Source organism: Ochotona princeps, chromosome 7 (genome assembly GCF_030435755.1).
Source record: "Ochotona princeps isolate mOchPri1 chromosome 7, mOchPri1.hap1, whole genome shotgun sequence".
Lineage (NCBI taxonomy): Eukaryota > Metazoa > Chordata > Mammalia > Lagomorpha > Ochotonidae > Ochotona > Ochotona princeps.
This window is the reverse complement of record NC_080838.1, coordinates 19,249,409-19,262,790: the sequence shown is the minus strand read 5'-3', so window position 1 is coordinate 19,262,790 and position 13,382 is coordinate 19,249,409. Positions and strand designations below refer to the sequence as shown.

The following is a 13,382-nucleotide window of genomic DNA, read 5'->3' as shown; positions in this document are numbered from 1 at the left end:
ACTTCATGTAATAACTTGAACTAGCACCACACAAAGGAAGGACGAAAACTGAAAGCTGAGCATCCTTCCAAAAACTTATGTGAAATGAAGGTTTTGAAAAACTATTATACAGGACAACTTTATGGCAACGCGATAAACTTGCCAAACTTGTAGTAACATGCCTGAGGTGCTAAGAAAGGTTAAGACATTAGTTTGAAAACAGCCCCTTTCAGAATAAACTTGCAGCAAATGCAAACATCACATTTTTGATGAAATTAAAGCACACCATTGGTTGTTTGTGAATAGTCTGTGAAGCTAACAGTCCAAAAAAGAAACTTACAAATGAATAACTCATCGTGACCGGCAAGAATGATGCTGCAGATGAAGCCTGCGGTGGCAGACAATTCACATCCATTTGCAAGGAAAACATTCATCACATTACCCTTTCACTTCAATGAACTTCAGACATGTAAGTTAGCCATGCAGCACTCACAAAATAAATATTTAGCTTGCTCTTTATATTTTACAATGTCTTAAATATCCATGATAGCTGCATCTCATTGTGCATCAACAAAAAGATAGGCACTATTCAGGTACTGGGATTCTAAAAAGTTAATAGTACTCGTGGGAGGACAAAAAATCGATTCTAGAAAGAATGATGGGTAAGAAGAAGATAATATTATGGCACTAAGGTACTGAGGTTGAATTTAGAACTATACTATTACATAGAAATTGTGATAATAAATCAAAATTCTAGACAGAATGGGATAAACGAAAATGGTAAAGCCTAAAAGAATAGAATATGCCTTTAAAGATTTTTCAAAAAATAGACGTGCAATCGTGATTATGTTGGGAGATATTATATGATTGAAGTCACTACCACTAAGTTAAACTCAGGGAACAAAATAGATGCCTACCATTGATTGCAGAGACTATAAGTCCGTAGTCTATGAAAGGGATTTTATGATCCCTCAGCAGATCGGTAAGATGAGATAGTGAAGATTTTTGAAACTACTTCATGGAAAGGGTTGACCCAGTAAAAATGTTCAAGGGTATGGCAGTGTAAGCATTTGGCGGAAGATGACAAATAACGACTGCAATGAAAGCTGCTCGTTGTTGTTTTTGCTACTTCTGTTCATTATATCCTGTGCATCCTCAGTTACCCACTATGGACCTCAGAGTTTGAAATTTGGAGTTACTTTTAAGCCTTTCCCATTATTCTTTTCTAATTTATATCAATTGATAAATATATCTTGATATTTTTCTAATTTGTCATTGTCTCTCATTTAGATCATTATGAATGTCTTTTTAATATAGTCTCTCTTAACAATATCTCATTCATCCACCTCTAAGGCTTCAGGATAGAATTTCCAAAATCACTTCACATGGGGCATTTTGCTTAGCACTTAATATGCCCAAATGCCAGAACAAAGTATCCAGGTTCAATTTTCTGCTCTGATTCCTGTCTCTAGCTCCTTGCTAATGCAGACCATAAGAGGCAATTAATTAATGTAATTAAGCTCTTGATAGTCGCACACTAAGGACACAGACTGAATTTCCAACTCCCGACTAAGGCCCTGGTCAACATGCATATGTCTGTGGTTATTGTGCATATTTAGATATTAAAGTAGAAGATGACTCTTTCTGTCTTGTTCTGGCTCTCACTCTCTTTCTCCTTCCTAACCTACCTCCCTGTATGTATGTGTGTTTGCTTTTCAAAAAAGAAAAAAAAGATGGCTCTGTTAACCACACCTATACTAAAACATTTGAGTTCATATTACATTTACTATTTTATTATTATTAAATGTTGTTCAATTATCCCTCCTAAGTTGAATCTCATGCCAATCATATGGTTTTCTCATTGTTAAGTATCACTCGCATATTGGGTGTTTGTATATACACTCACACTATTATCTCTAAATAGAAGTTCTCTGGTATCTGTTTATAAGAATGTTTTCCATTCACACTTTTCTGATTCTCTATTCAAGATTGTTTTGTCCCCATTCCCTGTTTTCTAAGCTTCTGCGTTGTTTCTTTACATTAGATTTTATCATGAAATAAGATGGAGTTCAACATACTGTGACAACTCAGCATCTTCATGTGATGCTTTCAGGAATGAAGATGATGGTTTTTTAGTAATTACATTCATGTTAATTTTTTTTTAACTTTTTCCATTTTTTATTGTATTTTTGACAATCTTTACATAGCTAATTAGGTAAAAAGTTTCAAGGTCTACAGGAAAGTAAGACTACGATTTCCATATTGCTTCCTTCATGTATCTGAGGTAAACTGGGATACTGAGGGAGAAGCCCCACCCAGTCTCCCACCCACCCCAGGTCCCAGATGTGGGGCATACTCCAAGATTCTTGCTCAAGTGGTTTTGATAGTTCAGCAGTCATGAATTGCTGCCAATCTCGCCACTCCAAGAATGATGAGGTCGTTGAAGAATCCACTGACTGACATAGTCCATCACAGAGTCTCTGCCCCGTTTTTCACTGACAACATATACCTGAGGTGGTTGATTGACTTGCTCTGTCTTCTGATCTTCTGACTTTTCATGGTGAGGGTTCTGAGTCCGGCAGTTCGATTGGGGAGATCCCCCAAAGAAACTTTGTCTGGCATGGGTCGGGGGCAGACCAGGCTGAATCAGTTCACGCCATCCACTGGCAAATCCGAACACCAGAACAGAGTGTGAGTTGAGCCAGGTTCAGCCGCGACAAAAACCAGTGCACAACACGGAATGCCAAGGTGAGGTTGCCTGTGCCAGATGTGACCACAGCTCCCAACCAACACGCATGAGAACCAGGAAGGGAGGGGGCAGAGCCAGCAGGAGGAATTAAGGGTGTGGTCCCTTGCTGGACAGCTACTCCCACTGGAGAACCTGGGCTGGGATAGGGACAGACCAGACTAAGCAGGACAGCACCATCTGTGTGCCTCATGTGGACTAGATCAGGGAAAAGCCGTGGGTGGGCTTAAACATCCAACAGCAAGAACCAGATTGGGTTGAAGGCCAGTCAGGAAAAGCCACTGTTCCTGCTAGGACAGGAGGTGAACTAAGTAGGGCTGGCTCAAGGACCCACTGGTATGCACAAAATCTGGCATTGGGAGAGGTTCTGATGGAGGAGCCTGGGCAACTCCTCTGGCAGGACACAGACCCAGCAGGTAAGCGCAAGAAGCATGATAGGAAACAGCCCAGATTTTTCTCTGCTAAACTATAAATTGGCGATTTGTTAGCAAATGAAAGAGATAAAGGAATGCACATAATCATTGAGACACATATGGAGGTGGAAAATTGTGTTATCATCATTCAGTGAAGATACCACAATGGTAAAACCAGTAAAATGTGGGTTGTTGCTGTAGACAGGATTATTCATACATACATATTCATATAACAATGAATTGTTATTCATATAACAATGAATTGAGAGAAAGCTGAACTAATTTATTTGTGTTTCACTTAGTCCAATGTCAGTGTGAAGACTGAGTCTGCCAAACAATATAAAACAATCCCAGAATCCAATACTTAGGAACATCTTGTAACCATGCATTATGTGTGCTACTAGTTCATTTTAGGAATGAGTTACAGTCATATAAACACTGTATGTGATAGTGGAAAGTTCTCAAGGAAATGAGTTTAAAGCTGGTGACCTTCAGAGGAAGAACAGTGAATTAAAATAATCAACTGAATCCAGTTGTGAGAAGGGCAAACAAGAAAAGGCTAGAGGAGTTTTTAGAAACAATGGTCTTAAAAATATATTATGATATGTTCTTCTAAGTAAAAAAGAACATGTGAAATGCTAAAGCTATAAAAGTAAAAAAAAAGATGAAAAGAATTTTAACTTTCATGGGAAATCTTGAAACAAACAGTGAAGCATAATTATTTATCAAGCAGCTAAATTCTCTCTGGAATAGAGAATAAAGTGGAATTAGCATTAGCAAGGTAGAAAGCAATCTAGCATTTTAGCATGCAAAGTGAGTCTGATTTCTGATTCACACAGATTTAATTTCAACATTTTCATCGGTTGTTCTAGAAGTTTGACTCTACTGTAATTCAAAATGAGGGGAGCAAAAGAAGGGGAGATTTATGTGCCTTTTACTGAGCCACTTTTGCTCAGCTCAGCCCGACATTGTTCTTTTCTTTTAACTGCATGGATATGTCCAGGGATGAATAAATAATTTGCAAATATATGAGTCAACAAGGAAAGAAATGCAGAGTTGCAGACTGATAATGGAAATTACAAGGGCTATAAAATATCATATATTGTGTTGCCATTAAGACCAAAGTAATTCGGGAAGTTATAAATAAACCACATCATTTTTTAAAGAACTGCTTGTTAAATATTCTTTATGAAAGCACAACTGATAAAAGTACATTTTCATGTGAAATCATTCTTCTCCGTAAGCAACTTGCTTAAGTAAAACATCAGGAAGAATAGAGAATAGACAACAGTAGCATTGTCTCATTGATTACTCATGAATGAAATGTCACACCATTGCCGTGATTTCTGCATGAGTAAAATTTTGACTAGCTTCGTAATATCTGGGTGTTGCATAACAAAAGTGTAAAACAAGTGCATAAAAGCAACTTACGGTGGGAGATAAAGGTTCCACAAAAGAAGAAACCGCTTATGTTATGTCCAATATATTGTGATTGTTACAATTTATGAAGTCTTTTTAAAATATATCATTCAATTCCATTTTCTTCCCAGCTCTGCAGCTTGCTCATACTTAATCTTATTTTACTCCCTGAGACACTTGTTAAATGAGTTTCCTGAAGTCTAACATCCACCTAGAGCTTTTGGTTTTTCTGGCAGAGATGTAGAAAAAAAGACAAGTGTAGAAAAAGATTTAAAAAAAGGTAAAGAAATAGTATATGCTATTTGCAAAAATAGTTTATGTCTTATGCTTATTAAGTGACTTTCCTTGCTAAACTTATTGAGAGATACATAGAGATAAGATACCAGGAAATGAAAAGAAATATTATTTTAAAAGTCTCGCATATTCATCCTCAGGCTTTCATACTTCAATGTTAGTTATCTAACGGTCTGCATAAATAAAAGGACCGATTTGCTCACATCCCTTATTGAGATATCACAGAAGATGAGGCATGTCTGATGTTCCAACTTCCACCGGAAGCTGCAGATGAAGAGAAGAAATTTGAATGAGATGATTTAGAAAAGTTTAGACATGAGAAAGAGTAATATATTCAATGAATCTATACTTACTAAGTCATTGAATCAAATGCTTTGCAGTTGACACAATCATTTTGTTGACACATTTTTTATTAAGCTACAGAGGTTATGCATAGTTCAAGGTAGTACCGAATTTATTTAAAAAATAATGGGGGCCTCAGGATGGGGCGTCTTGCTCAGATCCCAACTCCAGCCACCATGTGCACATGGTGAGCTGTCCCCGCATGGCCAGCACACCATTTGGCACCAGGCTTTGCCTGCTGGCCGCCTGGCCGGGGAGCTCTGGGGTTTTGGTTCTTTGAATTGCTGCTTAGGTAGCTCCAGGTTGATCCCATTGTGCTTCTGGGATATGAGTCAATCCTAAAGATTCCCAATGACAGTAATTCTGGTTTTGAAGAGCTTGTAATCACTTATCAATGCTGAGCACCGAACACCAGTCCATGCAAAAGCTAAGGGTCGGGGCTTGTCCAGCAGGATATCCTATTACCTGACATGATGATGGATCAGCAGATGGGTCACATTAGGCAGGGCCATAATATTAACTAGTACTCGAGAACCATATCCAGGGGTAGATTCTGTGGGGTATGTGTGGGCCACACCCTGTGGAAGTTCTAGCCCCACTGGTTATCTCAAGAGTTGGGGTGGTGATGGACTAAGCTAGGTTGACCAAGAAGCCTGCCATCACTCACAGGTAAAGGAACCCGCAACAATCTGGACTGGTCAAGGCAGCAGCACCCGAATGTGCATCCTGAATAGGGTGTGGGGTGGCTGGGCTGCAACATTCACCAGCTCATACATGGCCAAATGGAAGGCCAGACTGTGCTGGGCGCTGGCCGAAAACCCAATGGCATGTATGAGAACTGGGTCTAGGAGGGGATCAAGTGGAAGAACTTGGGAAACTCCCCTGGCGAGTCACAGCTCCCACTGGTGAACATGTGGTCCAGAGCTAGGGGTCGGACAAGCTGGGCAAAGTAGCTCCAACAGTTGGCTAATGTGTAAATTGGTCATAAAACGGGATGTACTGGGCAGGACTGAGGAAACCTTAGCCTACACGCGAAACTAGAAACCAGGATGGAGCACAGGTCATGCCGAGCTAGACTCTTGCACCTACTGGTCTGAGTGAGCCAAGAACGCTAAGCCACAGTATCTAAGGCAGGGGTTGGGACAGCTGAGGGGCTGTTCCAAGCTGAGTCAGAGCAACCACTGGCATGCGTATGATCTATGGCTGGGAACAGGCTCGGTTGGGGAGCTAAGGGGACACCCTGCCTGGGTTGAGGTTCCTATCAAGGGGCACATGGACTGGAATGGGGGTTGCATTCTGATCAAGAAATGGTTGTAGTCTCCCTTGGCACAAGTGTGACTAGAACTGGATGCACCAGGCCAGGCCAGACTCCAATACCATCTGGTGTACTGGAGGACCAGGGTAGATGTGGGATGGACTAGGCTAGGTCTCAACCCCTAATGAGCCATATGTGAGCTGTATGTAGGAATGGACGAGCCATGGCTGGGCTGAAACATCCAGCAGCAAGAACCAGATTGGGTTGAAGGCCAGTCAGGAAAAGCCACTGTTCCTGCTAGCACATGAGGTGAACTAAGTAGGGCTGGCTCAAGGACCCACTAGTATGCGCAAAATCTGGCATTGGGAGAGGTTCTGATGGAGGAGCCTGGGCAACTCCTCTGGCAGGACACAGACCTGGCAGGTAAACGCAAGAAGCATGATAGGAAACAGCCCAGAACAGGCCATGGAAAGTTTCCCACTGGCATACATTTGGCATGGGTCTGGGGCAGACCAGGCTGAATCAGTTCACGCCATCCACTGGCAAATCCGAACACCAGAACAGAGTGTGAGTTGAGCCAGGTTCAGCCGCGACAAAAACCAGTGCACAACACGGAATGCCAAGGTGAGGTTGCCTGTGCCAGATGTGACCACAGCTCCCAACCAACACGCATGAGAACCAGGAAGGGAAGGGGCAGAGCCAGCAGGAGGAATTAAGGGTGTGGTCCCTTGCTGGACAGCTACTCCCACTGGAGAACCTGGGCTGGGATAGGGACAGACCAGACTAAGCAGGACAGCACCATCTGTGTGCCTCATGTGGACTAGATCAAGGAAAAGCCACACTGGGTGAATTAATCCTACTGGTTCAAACAAAATTAGAGTAGGTGAGGGTTGTTTGGGCTTAGCCGCAGCATCAACTGGCAGAAATTGGCACTGGGGTCTAATTCTGTCAAGTCAAACCACAGAACCGCCCAAAGAGTGCATAATCCGGGAGTGGGAGAGACCTGGGAGGGAAACAGTGGGCTCTTCATTCTTGGGTTACCGCTACTGCGGGAGGGCACTAAAACTGGGACAGAGGCTGGGGTGGCTAGACAGAGAGGTACCCAACAACATCTGTGAGGGCTGGACAGTTGAGCTGGTTATGATGGAACTAGGCTTTAATATCCATTGACATGTACGAGAGCCAAATGGGATGTGGGAGAGACTGGACTAGTCTGTTACACATACTGGCAAACCAGGGCAGGGAGCAGGCCTGGTGGGGGTTATTGTGGGTGGCTCTGACTAGGCTGCAGCTCCCACGGGTTTATGTAAGGGCCTAATGTGTGCTGGGTGGAACCAGGTTGAATTACAACACCCATTGGTTCCAGTGGAAGTTGGGACTGAAAACAGAACCAATCCAGCAACTGCAACCACCAGCTGATCGTGGTGATGGACTGTGCCAGGTCCTGTGCTTGCTAGTACATGCAAGAATCTAGTCTGGGAATACCTCAAAGTTTCTTTGGGGATCTCCCCAATCAAAATGCTAGACTCAGAACCCTAGCCAAGAAAAGACAATAGACAGAGCAAGTCAATCAACCACCTCAGGTATATGTTGGCAGTGAAAAACGGGGCAAACAGAGACTCTGTGATGGACTATGTCAATCAGTGGATTCTTCAACGAACTCATCGTGCTTGGAGTGGTGAGTTTGGCAGCAATTCATGACTGTTGAACTATCAAAACCACTTGAGCAAGAATCTTGGAGTATGCCCCACATCTGGGACCTGGGGTGGGTGGGAGACTGGGTGGGGCTTCTCCCTCAATATCCCCCTTTACCTCAGATACATGAAGGAAACAGTTAGAAAATAATAATCTTATCCACTTTTGTATAGCCCTTGAACCTTTTTACCATAATTAGCTATGTAAAGATTGTCAAAAATATAATTAAAAAAATAAAGTTAAAAATAATAATGATTTACTTGAGCAATATGAAGAGAGAGGTCCAGAGGCAGATGCAGAAGTCATGTCCATTGATTGATTCCCTAAGAGTACTGCAGTGGCTGGGACTCAGATCCAACACTGGGCGCCAAGAGCTCAATCCAGTTCTTTAGTGTGGGTGAGGATCCAAATATTTGAACCATTAACTATTATCTTTCTTGGTCTGCATTGGCAAAAATTGATAGCCAGAACCAGGGCTCAAATTCAGACACTTCAATGTGATTTATGCATTTTAACTGTCATCTTAAACAATAGATCAATGTCCAACCTTTCCAAAAAATACTATTTCTCAGGAGAGAGAGAGAGAGAGAGAGAGAGAGAGAGAGAGAGAGAGAGAGAGAGAGAGAGATTGGTTTAATGCAAGATATTCAGAAGATTCTCTCATCTGGAGCAGAGTTGCTATGTTCCAATCTATTAGGATATGTTTTCCTAAAAATATTGTTGGGAAGACATCTTTATCTTTTTTTTATTCTTTAGTGAAATTGGTCTTATTCTCAAACCAGTACCAGATCTCATAAAATAATATTCTAGTAAGATACAGGTGAATAAACACTAATCTTGTATTTCTTAGTAATGTGGACATCCGTTTCCGTGTGTTCTGTCCTTCACTTTCTTAACATCCTCCTCTTCCCCCTCTTCTTCCTTTGTGTATTGTTGCCAGTCTTTTCCTCTCTTAATGTGTTCTGGGAAAAAAGGAAAAGAAAGGGATTAGGGAGTCTGGTTAGGCTAGGGATAAAGACATCTGCATTTCACATTGCAGTGGATAGGGTGAAATATGTAGCTTCACCTTCTGATTCACTTTTCCTTCTGGTCTAATCCCTATGACAGCTCTAGTAGATGGGTTCCTACAACCCCTGTGGGAGATCTGAATTGCTCAGGTGTCTAGCTTGCACTCCACTCCATGAAGGGCATTTAGGCAATAAACCAGCATATGGGAACTCTTTGCCTTTCTTAGTATCAACACGTATCTCTCCGTGTCCCTTAAATTAGTTACTGAGTGAACAAAAGAAAAATTGGATATTACATAGTTTTTTTTTACTAGCTTTGCTAATTTACCCCTAGCAAATCATATATTGTTGCCCATCTAGTAAACACAGATTTGTATCATGTTATGAGAGCACAGGAGTGAGAATTCAGAAGTAGCTAAGGCATCAATGTCATATGTCCCAAATCAGAGTGCCAGCTCTGGTTCCTGACTCTGTATTCTTGACATTGCAGACTCAGCTTCAGCAGGCCATGGCCCAGGTAACTTGATTCCAGCTGCTCCTGGGGAAGTCCTGCTGTATTTCTATCTGTAAGCTTTCATCTCTGCTCAAACAAGGCCATCACAGGCAATCGGTGTGTGCTGTCATCCCCCTTGGTCTTTTCTTCCCCTTCTCCTTCTCTTAGTTTCTCTCTTGCCCCATGTCTCAACTATTTAAACACAAGTTTAAAAAAATACGTGACAGTGTTTTCCATCCTATCAACAGGCTCTGTGTTGTGATTTATAGTTTACCATTAGTTAATGATCAAGTTGAAAATATCTTTGTGTTTCTTAGCCCTTCTTCGTTCTAGATTTTATGTAGCATTGGTTTTTCTTTGAAATGTTTTTATTTTAATTTATTTAGCAAGTATTTTGTGTAGCAAAGACATTCAAATTTTGTTGTCTTAAATGTCACTGCTTCTCTTTTGCAATGTTTCATTTATTTCAAATAACTATTATGGTATTTTAGCCATTTAAATTTGTTTCAATATGCACTGATTCATTTTTCTTTTTCTTTTCTGATATTGGCATGCTGTTTGAAATGTATTCAATGCAATTCATTGTTAGGTTTTATTTTATTTTGCAGGTTAATGAAACATCACAGGGGAAGCCTCAGGAATTCTGAGCTGCTGTTGACAGCTGCCCCACTAATTTGACTGTCCCCGGAGTATTTCACAGCCTGAAAATATTTTTATTGATGGGACCCAAGTACATAATCCATTTGTTTTTTCTCTATTGACATATTTACTTCCCACAAGATAAAGATTACTGTTAATCCTACTTATGACGGAGAGACTAGGACAAAGAGGTTAAGACATTATTACAAAGTTTGCATGGTAGAAATTGTCAAAGCTGAACTTTGAACCCAATCAGTCTTATTTCAGAGTTCACAATCTTAACCCTGTTATGCCTCTTGAGTGAGTGCTGGCATTTTTTAATGAGATTCCTGGAGGGTCTGTGGTGTGACTGTGTCACTAAGATGCACCCCTTCTGGAAGGGGGAAGTGTTCATTTTAATCTTTACTTACATGAACTTCATTTGTGATCTTTTCCTATAACAAGTAATTGCGTTTTAAGGATGCACTAATTTCCATGTTTCAAGCTACTGTTGTAGATTAATCTTAAAATATTTAACTTTTCTTGGACCCCTGACTATTGTCAGAGGAATTTTCTTTGTACTCCCTTGTGTAAAAAATTTGAATGCTACAGTCCTCCGCTCTACCAGCTGAGCTATCGAAGACCTGAGAGGGCCTCCCTAAGAGGCCGTTCAACTTGAACTGGACAAGTGGGATGCTGGACTCTGTATGGTGTAAACTTTTAATTAGGGAATCTCAATGGAACTTGAGCTGTGGTTATGCATCAAGGTGAAGGAATTCATGATGGGGGAAGGGTTTGGGGTGAAGGGGGGTGGAATCCCAGTACCTATGAAATTGTGTCATGTAATGCAATGTAATTAATGAATAAATGAATATTTAAAAAAAATTTGAATGCTGACTTTCAATGAATGACATTCTTTGGTGCATTCATATTATTTACATAGAAATGCAGTTTTCCTCTCCAAACGGCAACTGGATTGTGCCTTTTATTTTGCCATACTTTGAAATAAGATTAATTACTTAGTAATTGTGAGCAAGCTTTGGGCAGATTTTTTTAAATTTATTTATTATTTTTAATTCATTAATTACATTGTGTTATGTGACACAGTTTTATAGGTACTTGGATTCTCCCCACGCCTCCCCAAATTTGGGCAGATTTGTCATAGCTTTCATGCTGCTTTTAGCTAAGGCAATTTCAAAAACGTCATGGGCTTTGCTCATTGTTAGGAATGATATCCAGTGATAATCCTCCTCCCTAGCCACATTAGAATGCCCTTATTTCATAGCTTCAGTTTTGCCAAGGAGTATTGGCCCTTTTAATGTGTTTAACTTACACATACTTGGAAGACTTGCTACAATGTGAAAAAAATGCTCAATGTAAAGTCAGAGGCCAAAGTAACATTTTATTTTCTCATTTATTAACTTTGTTATTTCAAATAGTAAGCCTTCAAATACTGGCTTTACTGTAACTGTATGCAAATAATAGCATATGCCATTTATTCTTAATGCAAATATTGACCTAACTGGAACACAAATGAGGAAGTGGTGAATGAATGCAATTTGTGACCTTCCATTCTATACAAATATTGAGGCCTTTGAGCTATTTACCATGAAGTCATCAGGCAAAATTATGTCAATAAAAGAAACTGTATAGAAATAGTAATAATATATACAATAATACATGCACATATTATATTTGAGTATCCCTTATCTGAAATGCTGGGGGCCAGAAGTGTTTGGGATTTTGGATACTTTCAGATTCTGAAGTATTTGTACATACATAATAAGACAAGGTGTATCTAGAATGTCTAAATACAATATAGTTATTCTTTGCATATATCTCATATATATAGCCAAAAGTAATTTTATACTACATTTTTATTGCATTTGACTGTGACAAATAACAACAGATCAGATTAGAATATTTGACTGGTGATATGATGTTAGAGCTCAAAAACCTAGAGACTTTGGAGCATTTTGGTTTTGAGGATTAAGGATGTTCACCCTTTGTGAATGTATTGAATTATTCCTATTAGAATGTAAAAATAGTAAATATTGAACATTGTTGCTGTTACTAAAATTTCGTGTATGCAGGGGCTGATGTTGTGGCATGAAAGGGTTAAACAACTGCTTGGGTAAGCGACTTCCCAGACAGGCGTGCCAGATTCTAGTCCCCATTCATCTGCTTCCAATCCAGTTTTCTTCTAATGTGCACAGGAAGTAGCCGATGATGGCTCCAGTACTAGCGTCCCTGCCACCCATTTGAGGCACCGGGGTGGAGTTTGTGGTTTCTGGCTAGCCCTGGCTATTGCTGTTATATTTTCCTTCAGTGAGGCAGCAGATAGAATAAATCCATCCCCTTCCACTTCTTATCTCTCCTTCTCTGTGTCACTCCATCTTTGAAATAAATAAGCCCTTGAAACATTTCATATACACAACCATTTGGCGGATAGATTATTATAGAAATACATAATCATCTGTATTAAACAGGCAAATGTTTCCCATTATACCACAGCTTATTGTTAAGTATCTTTTTGCATCGTAATGTCTTGTTAAAATTAGTAAGTAAAAGCTTACTCTGTGTGTGTTCTCTACATGTTGATATTAAGATACACTTTATGTTAAACATTCTTTTGTTCCTTCTTTTATGTTTTTGATAGGCTACACTAGCTTGAGAGAAAGAAACTGTTCTGATTTGGAATTAAGATTTCTTTACAGAAATCTATTGAATTTTGAAGATGTGCGTTTGCATGTGGTTATCTGAGACAAGAAGACTCACACTTTTAACATTAGGAACGCACAGCTCTGAAAGCAACACCTGGGGGACGTCATCTGCAGCGAGTGGTTGCGGTGCCTTTTAAAGCTGGCTTTAATTGCTTTAGCATCAAGCTCTATTCATGAATGTGCATTCATCAAAGAATGAAGAGCGATGTGACATTGTAAAGTTTTACTATCTCAACTTGGATCCGTTGCCATAGTATTCAAAAATGGGAAAACCAGAAAATGGGCAAAGATGTTTTGTTGTTGTTGTTGTTGTTGTTTTTATGTATTGAAACATGTCAGCAAGATTAGTGTCAGAGAAAAAAATAGAATGTAGAAAAATAAAGAAGAAGAAGAAGAGA

At 40.1% G+C, this 13,382-nt stretch overlaps 1 pseudogene; it reads left to right on the top strand.

Annotated features, from left to right (window-relative positions):
- Positions 1-348: 348 nt before the first annotated feature.
- The window catches only part of LOC101519439 (poly(rC)-binding protein 1-like), a 76,775-nt pseudogene continuing 63,741 nt past the window's right edge, over positions 349-13,382 (top strand).